At 38.5% G+C, this 17753-nt stretch overlaps 1 long non-coding RNA gene across 1 annotated transcript in view; it reads left to right on the top strand.

Annotated features, from left to right (window-relative positions):
* Positions 1 to 15090, top strand: part of LOC125785944 (uncharacterized) — a 30802-nt gene extending 15712 nt beyond the window's left edge. The window contains exons 2-3 of the long non-coding RNA XR_007428219.1: positions 14339 to 14446; positions 14594 to 15090. This is a non-coding gene — a long non-coding RNA (uncharacterized LOC125785944). The remainder of the gene's footprint in view (positions 1 to 14338; positions 14447 to 14593) is intronic.
* The last annotated feature ends 2663 nt before the right edge of the window (positions 15091 to 17753 follow it).

Below are 17753 nucleotides of genomic sequence, written 5' to 3'. Positions count from 1 at the left end.
AATGATGGGAAAGGTCACAGTGTTGGGTAATGTGGGGACAGGGAAGGGACGGTGTTGAAACATTTTGGGATGGGGGTGTTAAAATATGTGGGGATAGACTGGGAACAGTATTGTAAGGGACAGCATTGGGTAATGTGGGAACAGTGTTGGGCACATGAAAATGGAAAAGGGATGGGAAGGAGACAGTGTTGGGTAATGTGGGGCCAGGAGGGGATAAAATACGGGGACAGAGATGTGGGTATAGGGTGTGAACTGTGTTGGGTAATGTGGGAACACAAAAGGGTTGAAGTATTTTTGGATGGGTATATTAAAGCATGTGGGGATAGGATAGGGAATAGTATCAAAGGGTACAGTGTTTGGTAATGTTGGGACAGAGAAATGACAGCATTAGGGACTGTGGAAAGAGAAAGGGGACAGCATTGGGTAATGTGGGGACAGACAGAGGATAGTGTTAGGAAATGGAAAAATGGACAGTATAAAGGACAGTGCTGGGTAATGTGTTTACAAGGAAGGGAGAGTGTTAGAGCGTGTGGAAACGGGACAATGTTGGGTAATTTGGGGACAGAGAGATGACTATGTTAAAAAATATGGGGACAGAGATAAACCCTGTGGGTATAGGGTGTTATCTGTGTTGGGTAATCCAGGGATGGATTGTGGACAGTAATGTAGGGACAGGAAGGAACTGAGGATAAGGGAAAGTGTTAGAGCATGTGGAAAGGGGACAGTGTTGGGTAATGTGGGGACAGGAAAGGGACTGTGTTAAAGCATTTTTGGGCGGGATGTTAAAGCATTTGGGGATGGACTAGGAACAGAATTGTAAGGGACAGTGTTGGGTAATGTAGGGACACTATTAGGGCATGTGAAAAATGTAAAAGGACAGTGTTGGGTAATGTATGAACAGTATTAGGGCATGTGAAAAACAGAAAAGGGACCGTGTTGGCTAATGGGGGGACAGTGTTGGGCATGTAAAAATTAAAAAGGGACCATGTTGGGAAACAGGAGGACAGTCTGAAAACATGTGGGATTGAAAAGGGAATAGTGGGCAGTGTTTGGAAAGGGGACATATGCTTTAACATGTCTCCCTGTCCCCACATTACCCAACACTGTCCCTTTTCCATTCTCACATGTCCTAATACCCACTCCCCACAGAGATGTTAATTGTTGTCAGAATAGCGCGGGAACTGTGTTTGTTTGGTAATGTTGGGATTGGAAGTGGGCAATGAACAGGTAATCTGGGGATGGGGCGAGGACGCCCTTAAAGACATTGGGGACAGCATGTCCTCTCCGTGCAGCATTGTCCCCTCACCGCCACTGTAGACCCACTGTAACACAAAGCCCTCCTGTCATGATTCACCTCGGCTCTATTTTAACTCCATTACATAAATCACTGATGACTAACAATTGATGCGGGGCTGGAAGTGCTTTGTTATCTGAGCGTTACGTAGCCTCTCCCGACCATGAAATATTCATAACACATTTGTTATGGCTCCGTTTTAAAACAAACTCTTTTCAGCAAACGCCATTTGCCTTTCGCGAGCGGAAGGCAATTAACATCTGAACTATTTACATTATGCAAATGAGCTCATTAATTTGAGGAGCTGATTGGTATCAGCACTTGAGTAATTATTTTGAGGACTGAGAAAGGTATTGGCAATCACGCTCTCAAATGAGCAAAAGTGGAGGGAAATGCAAATTCAGCAGAGTGGGTCAATACGGCGTGCCACAGGGAGAAAAGAGCACTGGCAGTGCGACCTTCATAAGATGAAAGAGAGAGAAAGAGAGAGAGAGAGAGAGAGAGAGATCGACATACACTACACATAAACCGCCAAAAAAAAATAATTTTGCCTCTATTCACCACCTAAATAGATTTGAATTAAGCAATCAGGCAGTGATTAAAACGTAGATTTTCAGCTTTAATTCTAGAGGTTGAACCACAATATTACATTAACAGTGTCAATTAAAGCCCTTTTTACAAAACCCCAGGTGAAAAAGTTATTAGACAGGCTGACTATTAAAAATACACTATATGGAGGATGTTAGTACTTACATACAAAGACTTAATACAGAATTTTCTGGCAAAACTTTATTTGGATGGTCCATTATACATTATACAAGTACATCCCTCATAGATGCTCAACTAACATTCAACTGAATGTCTAATAAATAAAACTAAACTCTAGTTGAACTAGTTAAATGTAAATATTTTTTTATAGAACCCAACCGCAAGCTTAAGCCTTATACCTTAACCATGAATCACCCTTAAACCAAACCCTAAACAAAATCCCAAATCCTTAAACCCTAACCATAACCATGTAAAGTCAGCCACCACCTCTTTTCAAACTGCTGCTGATGCAGCATTGCTAAATAGCATCACAGCGCTAATGCTCGGAGGAAAGCGCAGCGACACGGTTCCGATACATCAGCTCACAGACACCTCCTGCTGATCGACATCACCCTTTGGAGCGATAATGGGAAAGATCGCCATCTACCCACCCAGAAAGAGAGCAAGGCCAGTTGTGCTCTCTTAGGGCTCCGGCAGCTGGTGGCAAGCTGCATGACTGGGATTCGAAACAGCAAGCTCCCGAGCTACAGTACAATTCAATATATTGGCATGCCATTTCCCTTTACCTCAGTTCACCTCAACTTTATGTTCTTTTAGAGGGAGCTTGGAAAACAGAACTCCCACTCTTTTCTCTCTCTCTATCTTTTTCTATTTCTCTTTCTCTCTCACTGCCCTTTCAACCTAAACTAGCACGGACTAAGTGGAGTCCCAATTAAAAGGGCCAGAGATTGTTAAGGCATGCTTTTCATTAAAAATGCCAAGCTACATAAAAAAAAAAAAACACTCAATATTCAAATCCACGGCCTGCACCGAACCTGAATTACTAAGCAGGATTTCGGACAGAGAAGCGAGAGAGGAGGGTTGAGTCACAGGAGAGTGAGGGGATGGAGGATTACATTTATCCTGATGACTTATGCTGACTTTTAGTTAACTGAGAGGCTGCTAAAGATGGCTGCAGGGGCTGTAGCATCCATGCTTTTGGTCAGATGTGATGCTTTTTAAAATAGTCCCTTTTAAATTTAGTCCAGCTCACATCTTCTAAAGCATTTAACATCTACAGCCTCTACAAAAAAAACAAGACCTGCCGTACAACTGCCATAGCCAGTGGATGTGTAAAAACAGCTTTACTGTAACATGGGTCAGTATAAAGAGTAGTCAAAGCAAGCAGGGTCAATACCGGTGAACAGGAGCCAACTGGAAATGATAGTCCAAAAACGGGCAAACAGCAATGTAGGGCAGGCAAAAAGGTTGTAAACAATCAAACAATCAGAGCAAAGGACAATACGTTGTAATGGAGGATTAACCAAAATGATACTCAGCAGTGAGAGAGAGAGAGAGCTAAAGGGGTATATATACACAGGGAAACAGGTAAACCTAATTCCACTGATAAGTTCCTGATAGTGTCAGGGACAGTCATGTGATCCTGTGCGTGAGTGTAGTCCATGCATGGTACGTTGCAGGTGGAGCTGAGTGCAAGGGAGGCAGGTGCACTTTTAGCACCAGGCATGACAGTAACTCCTCCCCGTTGGAACCGGAGTGGGATGGGAGCAGGGGGACGACAATGACCAACAACCAATAGACAGAGAGTACAGGCGGGAGGCACGACCGGAGCAGCGGAGGTGCCAGACGGACGTGGACTGAGAAAACGGGAACCCCTGCAAACTGGACATGGATCATCTGGGAAGACCCACGGGGCCTGGGACCAAGGCAGGTTTCAAAACATCCTTGGCAGCCACCCAGCAATGTTCCTCAGGGCTGAAGCCCTCCCAGTCCAGGAGGTACTGTAAGACACTACCACACTTATGGGAATCCAGCACTTCACGGATGGAGACTACCACCTCCATGTTTCAGAGATGGGATACGGTTCTTCTCATGCTGGAATACAGTGTTTTTTTCTTTCTCCAAACAAAACTTTTTAATTTAAAACAAAATGTTCTATTTTTGTCTCAACCATCCTCAAACCACTATTTCAATATCCTTCTGTAATGTCCATGTGATCTTTAGCAAACTACAGCAATGTTCTTTTTGGAGAGCAGGGTTAGAGTTTAGGTAGCTTCAACAACTCTTTTTTTAAGGTTCTCAGAAATCTCTACTTTGCTTCCACAAACCTCCCTGTGTCACAGGGAAAGCAAACACTGAATTTATTAATTAAAGGGTCAGGCTTAGAAGAATAGCCAAGGACAGGCAGGGTCAATAACCAAATGGCAGCAGAAACAGGCAAAGAGGTTATAAACGAGAAATCCAAAATGGCAAAAAGGGCAAAGAAACGGAATGGTCAAAACGGTGAAGCAAAAAGGGTTGTTGACAAAAGAACAAAACAACAAAGGAAATGTGAGGTAGAAGGGCTAAGTAAATTGATTCTCTACCAGGCAAAGACTAAGTGAAAATAGGGGCTATTTATACTGAAGAGTCCAGGTGTGAGTAATGATTAGAAGCACGGTGAGCCGGAACACCAATTTTATCCGGCATGTCCGGAGGGTATAATACAGGTGCATTCTGGGAAATGGAGTCGTTCTCAGGAGAACTAGAGTTCGTGGCAGGCAGACAAACAACTAGATACTATCTTATAGCATTTTTCTATCTTATAAACGATATACTAGAACTTTCTAACTTTATCTCAGTTTTCTGTGGAATGTTCTTTGCTCTTCAATTTAACAACTTCTCAACAGATTCACAGTCTGACCAATTATGCATTGGAATTGAATTAAGTGGGCCTTTTAGCCAGAAAAGGTGAACAGTTCAATTCAGAAGATTCGAAAGGTTGAATATTTATAACCTTCATGTAATCTGCAGCCCTTTTCTTTGTAATTATTTTTTGTATTTTCGTGCATATTACACTGATTGTGTTCTTTTAGCTCCTCTATGATGTTCTCAGCAGTGTCCAGATCCTCTCTAAACTCAGATCTGACCCTGGACATTTCAATAAAGTGCAAAAAAACCCATCCAAACAGATGCCATGAGCCTGAATACACATAATAAAAATAAAAAAAACCCAAGTACATCTGTATTCAGTTTCCTGCCTTTGTGCCCCGGGTGCTTCATTAATTTACATTGTAGATCAAGCTGGCTTTTTTTTCCCGCAGCCCAGAGCAGTACAAGTTGAAATATTATTTGTTCCACAGCGTTACATTTTCCATTTTACTTTCTTTATTTACAGGCATTTATTACTGGGCTATTTTTGCTACACAGCACTTGTAGCTGAGCATTTGAATGCATGTTTTCTGCTGTCCAGCTCAGTGAACAACATGCACTCATCATCATAAAAGAAATTGCACCCAGAAGGGAGTGCCGGATTGCAATACTGTTTGGAAGGTAGATAAAGGTTACCAGGAACAATACAATATCAGAAAATGAGACTGATATGTGTAACATTTTCTTGAGTTATTCGTGCAGAAGTAGTGTGTAATGCATATATATGTAAGGCAACATGCATGACTTCTGGCATGGAGTTCTAGAGGTTCCTAATTGCTGTTTCAGCAAGACAATGCTCGTCCACATAGGCCTCTTTTAGCGATCTATTGTGCGCCGGTCAATTGCACATTGCACAGCTGGATTTAGCTTGTGTCGGTGTATCTTTGGTATCGTGAGGGCACAATAAAAATGCCTTGTGCGGCTCGAAGCGCACAAAAGGCATGTTTTAATTTTCTGAAATAAAACCAATCAGTGTGTACTCTGGAAAATTGAACACAGGGCCATTTTTATACTGTATTAGCTCACAGGTGCATCTCAAAAAATGAGAATATCAATGAAAAGTTTATTACTTTATTTCAGTAATTCAGTTCAAAATATCAATTTAAAATCTCATACATTATATAGATGTATTACACACAGGGTGATCTATTTTAAGCATTTATCTTAATACATATTTTATTGTTGATGATTATGGCTTACAGCCAATTAAAAACCCAAAAATCGGTGTCTCTGAAAATTTTAAATTTTTTTAAGACCAAATGGTACTTTTGGCAGTGTGGGCAGTGTGACAAGTCCTGCTGGAAAATGAAATCCACATCTCCATAAAAGGTCTAGTGTGAAGTTTCCACCAATCAGTGATGGTTTGGAGAGCCATGTCATCTGCTGGTGTTGATCCACTGTGTTATATCAAGTCTAAAGTCAGTGCAGTTTTGTTTTCCCACAAAATCTTACTTCATGCACTTCATGCTTCCCTCTGCTGATTGGTAACTTTTATGGAGGTGCAGATTTCATTTTCCAGCAGGACTTGGCACACTGCCCACACTGCCAAAAGTACCAATTGGTCTTAATATTAATAACATAATATTCTAATGTTCTAAGACACTGATTTTTGGGTTTTCATTGGCTGTAAGCCATAATCATCAACAATAAAAGAAATAAATGCTTAAAATACATCACTCTGTGTGTAATACATCTATATAATATATGAGTTTTACATTTTAAACTAAATTATTGAAATAAAGTAACCTTTTCAATGATATTCAATTTGTTTAAGATGCACCTGAAATGAATGCTAGGCTGTCAAAGTGCTTGTGTAAAGAAGACCCAATGCACCTCACACCATGAAACAGGAATGTTTGAGTTGCATGGAATGAATTATTGCAGGACACCATTAGGAACCTCTACAACAACACGCTGAGACGTCTGGCATGATGCATCGTTGCACATGCGTTACACATGCGTAAGCGTACGTTGTCATATTTGAATCCTGGAAAATGTTCTTCCAAGAATGGAATGGAACCCCTGCCGAGCTTCTTATAGCCCATCCAAATCATTCCATTTAAACCTAGGATCTATTTCTTAAGCCTAGGATTGATGTATATAACATCAAATCATTCAATCTAAATTGAACGCAAATGAAAAAATAAAGATCCTATCTACCGCAATGTGTCCTCAGGTGTCTGGTACAGCATGTGGAAATGAGTCTATCACACTCTCAGAATGTGGCGGCTCCGCATTTCTCAGAGCGCCTTTAAAACAGCGTCTTAAGGACTAGGCCGCATTACTCTAGCTAGACGAGTTAAATGAGAATTTTAACAGGACGAGGACGCAGGTGGACGCGTGGGAAATCTGCTGCGTGGGGGACGCGGCCTGCGCAGCTGTAAGATAAGAGAGGAATCATAAAGACGTGTGATGGGAGGCTTTAATGTAGTATGAGGAGAGTGCGGAAGGATCCGTCATGTGACCAGGACATATTAAAAGCCGGTGGAGCGTACGACAGCCATCTTTCACTCGGATGGCGGGGATGTTAAGACTGGGTGTATATGTGTGTATATAGTGTATGTGCGTGTATATAGTGGCGTGAAAACTTATTTCCCTTACAGATTTCTTTTGTTTTGGCTTTTTTTGTCATATTGATATTTTACTGATTATAAAAAGCATTTTTTTTTAATAATTTTATTTATTACAGTAAAAAACAAATTCCCAAACCAATCTACCCCTGTGTGAAAAAGTTTTTTCTGATTATAAAAAGCACTTTTTTTATAATAATTACATTTATTAAAGTGAAAAAAAAAACAATCTAGCCCTGTGTAAAAAAGTTTTTCCGATTTATAAAAAGCATTTTTATATATAATAATAATAATTTTATTTATTAAAGTAAAAAAATAAAAAATCCAAAACCAATCTAGCCCTGTGTGAAAGTGTTTCCTCCCTAAATCTAATAACTTTGTTGTGCCACTCTTGGCGGCAACAACTCTAATCAAGCAATCAAGCTTTACCGATAACTGGCAATTATTTCTTCACATCTCTGTGGAGGAATTTTGTTCCACTGTTCTTTACAGAATTGTTTTAATTCAGACACATTGGAGGATTTTCCAGCATGAACCTCCTGTTTAAGTTCAGTCACAGCATCTTAATCAGACTTTTTATTGGCCACTCCTCCAAAACCTTCATTTTGTTTTTTTAAAGCCATCTAGAGTTGGACTTGTTTGTGTGCTTTGGGTCATTGTCCTGCTGCAGAGCCCAAGTACGCCTGAGCTTTAGGTCACGAACAGATGGCTAGACTTCCTCCTTCAGGATTGTCTGGTAAACAGCAAAAATTCTGGTTTCGTCTATTACAGCAAGTTTTTGGTAACACTTTCTATGAATGCCATCTCTATTAGACTCTATAAACATACACATCATAGCACATTATAATGCATTCATAAGGCATTATAAATATGGCTATACATATTTATAAAAATGTATAGTTCATTATAGCCATGTTTATTATGCATCATGAACTGTGACTATAAAGGTCTTTGTGCGCTCCAAATAAAGTGCCAGACTTTCATTGTGGGACTAGATTATTAACGATAGATAGATATACTATTTTAACGTACATATAATAAGCACAGCTTATAATGTATTATGATCATGAGTCATAATGCTTAATAAACATGGCTGTAATGGTTATGCATGGGTTATGCATTTTTATAAATATTTATAGCCATGTTTATAATGCCTTATGAACGCATTATAATATGTTATGAATGTGGTTATAGAGTCTAATAGAGATGGCATTCATAGAAATTGTTACCATGTAAAGTTTTCCAAGTAAAGAAGGGATACAATATTTTATACAGTATGTTGTTGCTGAAAAGCTCCAGAATAGCAGCTTTATATCAGAAGACAAAAGCCTTCCCATCTCAAAATGTTTGGTTAGTAGAACATCTTAGAACGTTCAGTCTGTTAAGTTAAGTGTTTTGGATGTTTCTAGAACAGTCTTCTTTAATGTTTTAAACATTCTGGTAACATCGCTGCCACTTGTCACTTGTGTCAATGTGTTTTGTTTTCTTTGTTTTGGGAATGTTATTTTTAACATTTCCAATGTAAAAACACTAACTGGATACCCCTTTCAATATTCCAACACTCAACGAACTACAGTATCACAGTACTAACAGTATACCCCTCTAGAGAGTTCATAGAATAGAGAGTTCTTAAAATGTATTTAAGAGCTTCATACAGGGTTCATGTCCAGCAGTCAACAATGTCTCACCACAAGGTATAACACCTCCAAATAAGTAACCGTTGAGAGCATTTTTGTAGGTCAGTGATGGATGCATTTGATACATTTGTGGCAAGAACCATTGTGGACTCAGACCTCACCACACCTTTGATCATCTTCCTTAGATGTCTGGTGCATTATTTATTTATATATATTTTTTGTCAATAAGTGTATATTGGACATTGATTCAAGCAGCAAGCAGTGGCAAATATTCAATAATAAAGAATATCAGGAAAATCCATATATGAATATATGGATATGGATGTATATTTGAGAAAGCATGATGTTCCCAAGTGTGGACCCACACATACACACAAACACACACCCACATCCTTCAGACTAATTAAACAGATGGAGGTCTGCGTGCTCCAAATGTAAGGGTGCTCTCGTCTACTCTAATGATAATAATTGTGATTACGCCACTTGATGCAGTCAGTGGCTTCTCCTGATTTTTAATTCCAACTCGGCTTCACACTTAAATAGAAAACGGGGAAACAGGGAGGGATCTGTTTGCTCAGAGCAGGAAGCCAAGGATTCATTTGCTTTCTATGAAATATTACATATACAAAATACATTCATGACCAGCTTATCACTGGTATCATCTCCAAAATGGCATCTTTAGTGGAGAAGGAAAAAAATAATATTCCATTTAGAGTTTGGAGCATTTCCACTGGATCTATTCTATTTATCATAATAAAATGTGGCTTTAAATCAAATCCAAAGCAATATTTGTGCATGCCAGTGATGATACATTGATGAGTAACATGCTGTTTGTTTTATCACATTTTCAATTTACAAAAAACAATTAATATTTAATTACACAGTTAATTACTCAATAAATCACATTTACTTAGATGTTTCCTTTGATGTTGTCATGCAAAAAAAATAATGCTCATCAAAAATGGTGCCTTTACAGCAGAGGAAAAAAGTCAGTATGAAAAGTGCATTTTCCATTTTTACTTTTATTATTTTATATTCGCAGTTATTACCTTGGCTTTTTGAAACAATTACAATTAAAAGTAATATTTAATTACTCAATATGGTACATTTGTCAACCAAAAAAACGATTCAAGAATCTTAAGAATTTTAAGAATATAATGAATATGAAAACAATAGACTGAGCCACTGCCAGACTCACATTGTATAACAGTTTATGTCTGACAATGACAAAGATGTTTGCTATTTGTAGGTATATGTTTAAGTAAAATAAACATTGTTGTTTTATTCTATAAACTAAATACAAAATTTCTCCCAAATTCCAAATAAAAATATTATCATTTAGAGCATTTATTTGCAGAAAATGAGAAATGGCTGAAATAATAAAAAAGATGCAGAGCTTTCAGACCTCAAATAATGCAAAGAAAACAAGTTCATATTCATAAAGTTTTAAAAGTTTATAAATCAATATTCAGTTGAATGACCCTGGTGTTTTGTAATCACAGTTTTCATGCATCTTGGCATGTTCTCCTCCACCAGTCTTACACACTGCTTTTGGATAACTTTATGCCTTTACTCCTGGTGCAAAAACTCAAGCAGTTCAGTTTGGTTTGATGGCTTGTGATCATCCATCTTCCTCTTGATTATATTCCAGAGGGTTTAACTTTTTTTTAAATCTAAAAAACTTATCATTTTTAAGTACTCTCTTATTATTTTTTTCCAGAGCTGTATATTGATTATTGATTAGCTGTTTGTGGTATCACAGTTATTACTTGGGGATTGCAATACAATATTTAAAAAAACGATTTACAATTTAATTTAATAAAAGACAGAATTAATTACTCTGCACATTACCTTTACTTTGATTTATATTTTGCCGTGCAAAAAGTAAAACTGCTCATCACCCTTAACACACCATTCTTTAACCTGTGAAACATGGTGGTGGTCGCATCCTATATTAAAATAAAGAAATGATAACTTTAACAACGCTTCTCATGCAGCACACACACACACACACACACACACACACACACACACATACAGACATACAGAAACATCAATACAAATTCACACTAGTCACCTTCTCTCTCACCCCGGGAACCTTTCTCACACACTTTTACACACAAGTGTGTACGTTCGTGGAATTGCATTTCAGATCAGATTTCTGTAAAAGCTGGGCCACTTAGATTGAGAACACGAGCAAGAGAGATAGAGAGCGTGTATTTGAGAGAGAGAAAGAGAGAGAGGACTCACTCCAAGCAGTATTCAGTTTCCACGTATGGTCTTAAATAGAAAGCAGAGCCACACAGTACAGTTTAGCGTAAGTGCGCTCGGATCACACAGCACACGCCACAGGAGGCCAGCCGTGTCATAAAGACGGAACCAGATGGGTCACGTGACTGAACGTGAGCCTGTAACGCACATCCGTGCGAGGTCATGCCTTCACTCAAGGTCATCACTTGAGGATGTCAACTCCAGGTCATTCTGATACACTGATTTCTCTCAGCACTACAGGATTAATATCCCATATATTCCTATTTTTTCTTGAAATTGAAAATTTTTCTTATTATTATTACATATATATGTATTTTTTCTCAGCTAAAATGCGATCTGGAGCAAAAACTGTAAGGGCTAGAAAGGTACAGTAGGTGTGAAATGACTCAACCCTCAAAGATTACCTACACTGGCCTGCTAGTGGCTCTATAGCAAAGAATTTTACGTTTTGGGTCATAAATCCTGAACCATGGAGTCTAATCTGAAATTTCTTTTTTAATTCTATTCCTTGGGTCAAGACACACAACTTTGCAACTCCACCTACTCTGTCACCTACTTAATTTTTAGCAAATTTGCATAATATTAAAAACCTACTTTTGCGAACTAGTAACTGGATTGTTTTAGATGAGAACTACTTTTGGCGACTGTGCCTAATCATCCACTGTAACACCTGAACCAGGTGGTTAGATGCAAATCCAAAAAAAGAATAAAAAAAAACTGGCAAAGGGTAAAAGAGTTTAGGTGCTCGTATTTGAGGCTGGTAACTCTGATTGATTAACTTATCCTGTGCAACAGAGAGAACTTTCTCTTCCTGGACTTTCCTGGGGTGATCCTGATGAGTGCCAGTTTCATCCTCATAACGTTTTTAATTGTCTTTTTTTGCCTACACGTGTGAGGATGCTTTCAAAGTTCTAAAAATTGACTTTCGAATTGACTGAACTTTATTACTTTTTCGTTACTTACTGTATTAGTTACTGAGTAATTCTTGCCAAAACATTATTCAAATAGGTATATTCACTGTATACCTGTAACTCTACCTCTTCAGAACTTTACAACTGATGCTCTCAAACTAACATTAAGCGCTAAGAAATTCTAGTAATTACTTCATCACAGCTGTTAACTAAAAGCCTGAAATTCCAGGTGACTCTACCCTTAATAAATCTAACCGAGAAAATCCAGCCAAAATGGGAAAAGCTCTTTCTATATCTAAGCAAGAGGTTGTGACTTTATATACATTTTATATGTTTTTCTTCATAGTTTGTATGACTTTAATATTAATCTATAATGCATAACTTTTTTAAAACCATAAAAAAAAAACACTGAATTTAAGGGGTGTCCTAACTTTTGACTGGTACTGTCTGTAAGAGTATTGATTGAGCAAATGTGACCCAATCATAAGTGAAGCGATATTGAGCCTCAATGGTTCATTAGGAAAATAGTCTGTTCTTTGTTCAAATTGAGCCATGTCTCTGTAAATGTTGTTTTGGGGAAACAAACAAAGTGGCACACACCACTAATTACTATTCCAGCCTATCAGAAACAGAGGGTGTACGTGCGATCCAAAGGTAAATTGCGGATTAAGAAACCACTGAAGGACACTCTTTTCACATGCATTTTACAAGCTTGTGAAGTGAGGCAATAGAAATTACAAATAGGTAGACAAAGGCATGAACCTGCCGAAGGAGTTTAAATCGTGCAATTTTGCCCACTTCACTAGAGAAACATACTAGAATAGTGGAATCAATTTATTCCAATTACACAGGAATTAATCCTAGACCTAGACTGCATATTTTTTTTTATTGGGAAATCTCCATTCAGAATGCTACATTGTCCAAAACTAGGCCTAGTCCCTGTCCGGAATTTTCAGCATTTTGATTTGAGCATCTAATTAAAGCAGCATTGTGTGAGAATTGATATTTCCTAGCACTAGGTTCCCCCTACAGTGCTTTGAGCCACCTCTAAAGGACATGCTTTTCACATGCATTTTCCAAGCTGTGTAGAGTAATGTTATGTACAGCTCAAGTACTGCAGCATTATGATGTTCTCACAAGCGTTATAGTCACTCTTATATATTTACTCATAACAAAACTGTCATGTTTAATCTAATTTGGATTATTATGACTTAAATTCAAGATGGCAAAGAACTATCTCAAGGTGCTGTGTGTTTAAAGAACCACTAAACCCCCTGATTTTAGCTGACTCCACCCTCAGCTCAAATTTAAAAAGCTGCACAAATATGGAGAGGTAGTTTAGGAGGGGCTTTGGGTGATGTATGGGTTTAGAGGCAGGGCAGGAGGGAGAGGTGTGCTGATTGGCTGAGCTGCAGCAACAGCAGCAGTGTGCCTCTGATAGCAGTGTCTGCGTACCAAAGTGCATAGAAACATAATCTACGCCTATATCACAGTTGAAGAGAGCTGAGAGGCCACTACAGAAGCAAAAATGACCACAATTAAAGCGTTTTTTTTAAAGGTTAGGAAATGTTTATAAAAAATTAAGCAGGACTGGTATTTTTCATTACGTCAAAGGAACACATTTCTGCTATTAATGAAAAAATATATATGCTTTAGGGTTTAGTGGCTCTTTAAACAAGAATTCGTAAGGATTTGTATATTTTGCTACCGGGCTCCTCCTTCAGTTAGGAAGTGCAATTTGTGCTTTGAGCCACCACTAAAGGACACGCTTTTCACATGCATTTCACAACCTGTGTTGAGCTATATTGATGTAATATGATGCCATATACATGTCATATACAGTGTCACACCCTGTATATGTGTATATATACACCCTGTATATGTGTCATTTATATATATATATATATATATATACAGTATATGACATCATATTACATCAATATAGCTTGACGTAAACAGTTACGCAATTATTACGATATCCTTACAGAGTTATAAACTGCAGTTTTTGGCGGTGTGCCTTGATTTGGAGTATTCGCTCTTGTTACGCAGACGAAATCAGAAGCAAAAACATAACTGTCATGTTTAATCTAAGTTGCCGGGTGTCCCGACACATTGATAATCCTCCCTCTGTCGAGGCAGGCTGATTTGCATTTTTTTAACTGTTTTTTTTTTTCTTTCTTTCTTTCTCCCTCGCAGAGAGACGGCTCGATTGAAATGCAAAGGAATTCCACGGCACATAACGGCAATGCACCGAGGAGCACCTCTGGCCCCCGCGCACCTTCAGCCTAACATGCAAGACAAAAGGTTTGACAGGCCTCGAAAGCGAGGCAGGAGCGTGGGTAATTGGTCTCTGTTGCTTTTGCCGCTACCCAATTAAGCTCTCTCTCTCTCTCTCTTTCGCTCTTTCTCTCTCTCTCTCTTGATTTTCTCTCTCTCTCTTTCTCTCTGCAGTCTCTGAGAAGGAAATGTAGCTCTGCATGTAAAGGAGTGTAATATTGGCGTGAAGTTCTCTGGCAGTCCCCAGAAGGTCAGTGGCACAATGAAGCATGAAACCAACCCATCTTGAGCTGCAGAGGACTGGGTGAGGTCAGGTCATACTAGTATTAATAGAGGAAGTGTTTGGTCTCGCTGTGGATTCATGTACTCCCAACGACTAGAAGCATTTGCCCGATCACAGATTGACATGTGGTTCTTCATGTAGAGGCATCTGGACCAGAGGTGGAAAGTAACTAATTACATTTACTCACATTACTGTAATTGAGTACATTTTATGAGTAATTTGTCATTTTTAAAGTAGTTTTTAAAAGAGGTACTTTTACTCAAGTACAGTTTGTCACAAGTAATTTAATTCGCTACATTGAAAAAATCCCCATTACTGAGTAACAAATGAGATGCTGGGGAAAAAAAACTAATTGTCTGAATAAAAAAAAAAAATTATTGAGTTTTGTTCTCCATGGCAGCGCAGCTGAACTTTTCCCAGCAGTGTTTATTGCGGTTAGCGGGAGAGACGCTGTGTGAATCAGCTGTGTAGCCTGGGGTCTGTGTGTGCGGCTCGGGGGAAACGGTGTTCTGTCGAGTTATGCTACCCATCGATATGTGCTTCTTTACGGCATATTTTTCATAATAATTCCTTACGTTTTTATTGGGAACATTAAACAAACTGCTTGGATGTAAAAAAAAAAAAAAACATGTAACATGTAAATAGCAGTTAAAGCACAGCAATAGCAAGTAAAAAAAATAATAATGAACTGTAAAACTATAAAAATACAGTTTATAGTCACATATATGACCATAACTTTTTAACAGTAAAGACAAAAATATCATATCATAGAAACCTATACCGCTTGTTCTTAAAAATGTTTTATGGGGTGGTCTAAACAAATACTGCCTGAAAGGTCCAAATGATTTAATTTAATAATTATTTAAATTATGATTTGTACTTTTTACATAAAATAAATAAAAGTAACTGTGTAACTTTTACTCAAAGTACATTTTAAATTGAGCACTTTTTTACTTTTACTCGAGTAGATTTTTAGATGGGTAATTTTACTTTTACTTGAGTAGAATTTTAGCAAATTAAAGGTACTTTTACTTAATTACAATTTTTCAGTACTTTTTCCACCTCTGATCTGGACAGGCTTTGCTCCAGTGTGGGATCTGTATGGGTAGCCAAACTTCAAGACGACTTCTTTTGTTAGGGATACCAAAAACTGTACCCTCTTCCTCCACAGCCTTGACTAAGGGCCCTATTTTAGTAATCTATAGTGCATTGGTCAGTTAAACATCACACAGCTGGATTTAGGGCATGTCGGTAAGTCTTTGGTATCATGTGATCGTGAAAAAAATAGGCCTTGCATGGCTCGAAACGTAACATGAAATAAACCAATCAGTGTGTCACTTGCCATTGCCTTTAAGAGCCAGATGAGCTCTGACTTTGGCGCGTTCGTATCTTAACAGCGCAGTGCTTTTGAGTATCTCAGCAGAGGATACTGACCTGTGCGTTCATGTTGTGAAGATACACCAGCAGCTCTTTTAAGGCAACAGCAATATTATTTAATAATCTTTATTTTGTTTATTAGTTTATGAGTTAAAAGTCGGGTTTGTGCTATCAACATTAGCAAAGGTGATGACCAGGATTGGAGAGTCAGGCTTGCGGCATTAGCGATATGCTAGTTAGTGTCAGACTAGCAGAATTAACAGCTCCTCTGACTGGGCATGTTGAATCAAGTTAGCAGCATTAGCGAAACACTAGCTAGCATCGGGCTAGTGGCATTAGCAGAGGCGATGATCGGGCTTGGAGAGTCAGGCTAGCGGCATTAGCGATACACTAGCTAGCATTGGGTTAACAGTATTAACAGCACCGCTGACTGGGCTTGTACAGTTGGGCTAGTAACAAGGTTTTATTTATTTTCTTGCATATTTTTTGTTCAGTAATTAACTGTATTTGGCAGTGATATATATTTAGAGAACAACAGTGTTTATGCTGTATTTGGTAAAATTACACACTAATTTGTTGTAATCTGTTTCTATTTTTTTTACTTTTTTAAAAGCTTTATTAGTTTTCTTAAAATAAAAAAAAAAACCCAGACAAACCCAGCCTCACATTCCACCCACATGAACCGCACATTAGCATTTTGGCTGGGCAGTTAGCACCAAGCTAAGTGATGAAAATGGAGAATCCAATCTACCAAATATGCTCTCTGGGATTTCTAACCTATTCTAACCAACAATGGAACCTATGATTTCTAGACTATAGAGCCCAGCAGTTAGACAGTTACACCACCCACAGTGGAAGCTGGAATACTGGACTACACCATGTGGTGTATTTCAATTAACCAATTAGCCATTTCCAAAGCTCTCTTTTCCTGGCAGCTAGAGCTGTTACAGTCATTAGCAATTTAATGCACTGGTTTATTTATTTACCTTCTCTCCAGCCAGACATCACAGTACACCAGTGATTATCCATGACTGCCCATTAGCTGGATTCATGAGCAAGGTCAGCTCTGATGCTGATTGGCGGCTGTCAGATTGTTATTTAATGACATTTAATGAATTTACTGTTCAGCAACGGGCGCTATGGGGGTGCTGGAACTCGCCCTAGAATATGTCTCTAGGAAGAAAAATTAAGAAAAAAAGTAGAATTATTATTTTATTACTATTAATTTCATTGATTTATATTAATAGATTGCAGCTCTTGTGTTCTAAGATCACTAGGGGCACTAGTCTGCTGCCAGGTTATTGATGCCATTGATGGGTTTTTAGGCTGCAAATTAGCAGTAGGCTAAAGTAGTGGATAACAAACCTCTAGTGCAGCATTGAATCAGAAAAAAACTTTTATTTTACCACAGAAAGTAGGAACCCAGGATATTTCATGTTTTGTCTTCTTAACATGATGTCATTTATTACGGTGTCCCTACATGGCAGTTTCTGCAGCTCCTCCAGAGTGACCATGGGCCTCTTGGCTGCTTTTCTAACCAGTGCTCTCCTTGCTGGCTGTATGTCCCCAATCACTAGTGATGGCACAACACAAGGAGGGTGAATACTAGCACATGCCTCCCTTTGATACATGTGAAGTCAGCCACCACCTATGTTTGAACTGCTACTGCTGATG

This window comes from Astyanax mexicanus, chromosome 21 (assembly GCF_023375975.1).
Source record: "Astyanax mexicanus isolate ESR-SI-001 chromosome 21, AstMex3_surface, whole genome shotgun sequence".
Classification (NCBI taxonomy): Eukaryota; Metazoa; Chordata; class Actinopteri; order Characiformes; family Acestrorhamphidae; genus Astyanax; species Astyanax mexicanus.
This window is presented reverse-complemented; position numbering and strand designations above follow the sequence as displayed.